At 40.9% G+C, this 5,662-nt stretch overlaps 1 non-coding gene across 1 annotated transcript; it reads right to left on the bottom strand.

Annotated features, from left to right (window-relative positions):
- Positions 1-625: 625 nt before the first annotated feature.
- On the bottom strand, positions 626-734 carry LOC112082413. Its single transcript, XR_002897082.1, has one exon. It is a non-coding gene; the product is annotated as a small nucleolar RNA R71 (small nucleolar RNA).
- Between the last annotated feature and the right edge of the window lie 4,928 nt (positions 735-5,662).

Here is a 5,662-nt window from a genome sequence, read left to right on the forward strand (position 1 = left end):
ATTCCAATTCTAGACGAGATAGACAGACACGAAAGAGAACTTCGAATACTTAGACAAACGCAAGGAATGGCCAACGACGACCAGCCTGGAGATCCTATTAACCGAGCTTTAAATATGGACCAAGACGGGTCCGAACATGGAGAAAATGAAGAGAATGATCACAGAGGAGGTGATCATGCTCGACAAGATGGAGAGGAGGATGAGGTTCCTACAAGAAACCACCAGAACCGCGAGAGAGAAGAGCGTGAAGACTTTGATGCACCCATCAATGCAGCCGATGGTGACCACCAAGGAATGCAGCCGAATGGGCGCGTTAACCACCCTGTACAGCCAGCAAATCAACACCGAAGACAAGCCAGGAACCATCGCATAGCTGATTTTGATGCACCTACTCAAAATTTTCAAAACCGATCTGCAATTCAAGTTCCATTTCCGAACCGGAATGAGTTTGAAGTCAATCCTCAAATCATCTCATTGGTGAAGCAAAACCAATTCCTTGGGGTTCCTTCTGAACACCCAATGGACCATATCGAGCTCTTTAAAAAAATCTGCAGCATGATGAGAACAAACCAAGTTCCAGCAGACTATTTAAAGTGTAAGTTTTTCCCTTTTTCATTAGCAGACAAAGCTCACCGTTGGTTGAAATCTTTGCCTGCAGGATCGATTACTAAATCTTTCTATGAAGCCTGGGAACGTTTTAAGGAGTATGAACGTGATTGCCCTCACCATGGATTTCCTGGATCAAGCCTGCTGAGCACATTTTACCGAGGTTTGCAACCAAAATACAAACTTTCACTTGATATAGCTAGCAATGGAGATTTTGGTGATAGACAAGACTTTTTAAGGTCTCAGGGCTATCAATCCCCTTGTCAAAGTAGCACAAAGAGGTTTATCAATCCAAGAATGTGGTGATAGACACTAAGCTATGTAATCAGGTTCTTAATTCAAGCAAACAAGAGTGGTTTTGATTATCTAAAGACAACTACAGACTTAAACAGGATTAAAGACTAATGAAATGATTAAACAAGAACTAAACAATGACAAATGATGAGAATGTATGAATGATAATGAGAAAGGTCTTAGACATGATAGTGGATTAGGGTGCCTTCAGTAATAAACTAATGAGCTAATGAATCATATGATCAAGCAAACCATTCAACATAAACTTCTTTAATTAAGTTAATCCTCTCATGAAGGTATTAACTCCGATGCTAAAACAGTTTCTAACCCAATCATCATCAGTGAAACATGAGTTAACAAGCATTAAGAATCAGTTTAATCTGTCATTTAAGCATATAAACAATCATTCCCATGATGAATAACACTTAAACCTCTAACAACCTTGGTTCAGGCATTTCATCAAACACTTTTGATGCATGAAATGCCCAGAATCTCGACCACATATGATTTGTATGGATCTAGCATTAAAAACAGGTTGTAGAGAATGGAATATGCAAGATCTAACCCCTAAGCTCACTAATCTACCACTTAAGCACCCTAATCTACATATCTAAGACCTTAATATGGATATTACTCACTAATCATGATCAACACACTAGATCCTTTGCAAGATGTGTTGTTAATCATGATTAGAAGTGTATAGATGAAGAGATGGATGATACATTCAGAAGAAAGCAGCCTTAAACACAAAAATCTCTTAAACTCTCTTGATTAAACACTCAATAATCGATATTTCTCTTCTTAATGGAGTCTTTTTCACAAAAGATGCAAGAGACAAAGGGAATAAAGCTTGGTTTTCTCCGAAAAAATCCTAAAAAGTATTTATACTTCTCTAAAAACGAACCGGGTCAGACCGGAACAAACCGGGTCCTGACCCGGCTTTAATGGATAAAGTAGGAATCACTGCGGGTTGGTCCAGTATGTCCCAGGTAGCATGCCCAAGTCGCAGTAAATGAAGAACCTGTCTTGTGAGGCTTAGATCGTCTTGTCTTAGCCGCACGCCCAAGTAGGAGTATTTTGCGAATGTTACTGCGGCTTGATCTTCTTCTTCTTCAACTCGCAGGTCCAAGGCGGTTTCTGGGGAATGTGCATATGTGCGGGTTGGTTTCCAGTGCACCTAGGTCGCAGGCTCAAGTCGGAGTGATTTGCGAGTGATCGTGCAGCTTAGTTCCAGGCGCGGCTAACTCGCATGCCTAAGTAGCACGATTGTGGACTTAGCATTTCTCTTGCTTGGGAACTTCTGAACTCATCCAGTGATAGCTTACCCGCACTTCTCAACTCGCAGCATCAGCTTTCAGGCATTCATCTTCAGGCCTGCGGGTTAACCAAGTCCCAAGACCATCTCGCAGCATTCAGAGCAGCTTGGACCACTTCGCATTCCGGAGAGTGTAACTTCCACGCAGCTTGGGAAGTGGAAGGCTTTCTGGAGGGCACATCTTTGCAGTGCATTTACACGAACAGAGAGAGGCGCCTAGACATGTGTCCATTCCGGAGACCGTAACTTCCTGCTCATAGCTCCGAATTGAATGATCTCGGACGTTCTGGAAAGAAGACTCAATTGTCTCTGATTCTCATGAAGGCCCCGGAAACTGAATCGACCTGGAAGTACACCGTCCTTCGCATTCTTTAAAGCTCATCGGCTTGGTTCAAAACAGCAGCGAGACAGGGGTTTCTTCCGACGAGCTTAACTCTCTGCTCACGCGTCCGAATTCCTTGATTCCACTTGCTATGAAACCGTGCTCCAATCCTCTCCAACTTCTATGAAGCACCCGCCATCTGAATCGGACCGGAAGGTTCCCCGGACAGGCGATTTCGGAAACGTGTCTACACCCGGAGATTTTGGCCGATAATGTCTACTCGCGGTACGAGTTTTGGCTGATAAGGTCTACCCGCGGTACATGAAAATGGCCGGTAAAAACCTTCCTGGTGGGCGAGAATGGCCGATAACCTCCAAAAACCCAAATTTGCCACTTTTCAAGTTTTGATCACCATTCCACCTCCTGGATTCATCTTTTCAGCTCCAAAAACACCTCATAAACACTCAAAATATGCAAAGACTCATTGGGACCTAATGCATCTCCTAAGTTCTAAAAAAAACCCTAAGGACTTAAAATGCATGGAATAAAACATGATTTAGAATGAATTATGCAACCTAAATGATGCAAATTATGAACATATCAACTCCCCCACAGTTGTCCTTTGCTTGTCCTCAAGCAAACAAGAACAAATGAGAGAAAGAGGTTGAATGCATGGGAGTTCACATTTCCTTTTTGAGAGAAGTGATCACAATGAGAATTCAAGTTCATGCTCAATTATGCAATGCAAAGCCATACTCAGATATATATCAACTCAACAAGGAATCTCCACAAGTTTTTCTCTCTCTCAACTCTTTCACATTCATTAAGCTTTTTACCAAGTGGATCAAATGATGCATTGTTTGAACAAACATAGTTTTGCTAGGGTGAGGTTATGAGACTAAAATGATCTCATCAATGCCTGAGTGGGTTCAATGCAGCAGAAGGATCTCTCTATGAATGACCAAACTTTGGCAGAATGCTAAAGGTAAAAGGCAACCTATGCATACAAGGGCAAAGACTCATCCCACCCCACACTCTACTCAAAGTTTCCTCACTTGCTTACTTTTCACACTCATTCTTCTCTCACTAGGGGACTCTCTTTTCTTTTTCATACACAAGTCTTGGAGTTCAAACTTTCCATAGCTCTTTTTCACTTTCTTTTGTAACCTCTAACCTCTTTTTTTCTTTCTTTTTTTTTTTTTTTAAAAAAACATTTGAGCTCTTTGGCTTCTTTTCTTTTCACTTAGAGGCTAGATTCTTTCTTTTCAAAACACTAGAGCTCACTTCTTTTGACTCAAAACTCCAAGACTGATTTCTTTTTCTATCCCCTAGTTCTCACCATCCTCCTTTCATTTCCACTCATCTCTCCTTTTTCCACTCACCAACATGTATTCCCCCACACTTAGTTCTTGCCAAAACTCTCAGCTCCTTGATGATGGAACTTAGCACTCAATGAGACTTGCCCTTGTCGCCCTAAACCTAACACTTTCTGCTAAGTTTGGTCCAAGGTGGCCTCTCAATCACACACAAACAATTGGCTTGAAAGAAGGATGAGTTCAGGGTGAGGAAAAACTGATCTATTATGCAGATTCGGCTATTTGAGCTAAGGAAGAGGATGGTAAAAACAGGATTCTAGCTCAAATATGTATATTGGTATCCACAAGCTTATTCAAACAATGCACCAAATGATAATTTCAAGTCAAGTTCAGGGTTTTCACTTAATTAGAGTTGAGTTCAATTCAAACTTGCTTCTCAGATTCAGATCATTTCAGACTTTGCAAGCACAGAAAAGATTCACAAGCATATTCAGTTCAAGTTCTCAAAGTGATGTACTCGCTAGAAAACCTATCATTACTCCCTGCAAGATGCAACCTACATGCATATGCAATCTAGACTCAATCCTAAAAATGAGAATGCAGCTACATGATCATTTTTTTGTTTTTTCAAGATTTTTCCATTTTTTTGGTTTTTATATGCACTTATATGAGACTACATGTATATCCACAAGCATATTCAAACAATGCACCAAATGATAATTTCAAGTCAAGTTCAGGGTTTTCACTTAATTAGAGTTGAGTTCAATTCAAACTTGCTTCTCAGATTCAGATCATTTCAGACTTTGCAAGCACAGAAAAGATTCACAAGCATATTCAGTTCAAGTTCTCAAAGTGATGTACTCGCTAGAAAACCTATCATTACTCCCTGCAAGATGCAACCTACATGCATATGCAATCTAGACTCAATCCTAAAAATGAGAATGCAGCTACATGATCATTTTTTTGTTTTTTCAAGATTTTTCCATTTTTTTGGTTTTTATATGCACTTATATGAGACTACATGTATATGCAACTAGAATGTGACTCAAGACTCAAAGTGCAAAATAAGAAAAGAGAAAACATGATTAGTAAAGGATGAAACTCCTCCCCCACACTTAAATAACACAGTCCCTTGTGTTATAAAAGTATGAGAAAGGAGTTAAAACAAAGTAAACAAGTAAAATGCAAAAGAAAAAGAAAACTACATGCTATTTACAAGGTTTTGAGTGTTACCTAGTGGCTGTTAAAGTCAGACCCCAATGAGTAGGAGGGGTTTGAAGTGTGGCCGGATGGTGTCTCCCAAGAATGATGGCTGGCCTCATCAGACCCGTCGTCAAGATCCACCCAAGTGGTTTCATATGTAACCAGGGCTGTGCAGTTCATGGAACTCTCTCCAGCTTCCTCTCTGTTCCTTGGTGAAACCGGTGCTGGAGCCCCACCTTTTCAAGGGTTTTCAAGCTTCTTAATCCTCTTCTTCATCTCCTTGATGCATTTGGCCATCTTGTGGATGGTTTTGTCTTGGTACTTGCACCATTGTTGGAGAATACCAATCTTTTGTTGAGCTTTGAACCCTGAAGTGCCTGGTTCCTCCCAGTTGTAATCATCAAAGTGGTATCTGTTTCCACCAAAACGTTTTTGAGGTGGAGGCAGATCAGCATCTTGAGCACCAGCTGCACTTGTGGTAGCATCTTCAGCGGTTGCTTTCTTTCCCTCGGAGGCTTCTTCTCTGCAAGCTTGCTTGTATGTGAGGATTGGTGGATCGGTTTGGACATTGTACAGCTCTTTCTTCAGCAAGAAGAAGTGAATGTT

The sequence above is a fragment of the Eutrema salsugineum genome, unplaced genomic scaffold (genome assembly GCF_000478725.1).
Source record: "Eutrema salsugineum unplaced genomic scaffold, Eutsalg1_0 scaffold_8, whole genome shotgun sequence".
In the NCBI taxonomy this organism is placed as follows: Eukaryota; Viridiplantae; Streptophyta; class Magnoliopsida; order Brassicales; family Brassicaceae; genus Eutrema; species Eutrema salsugineum.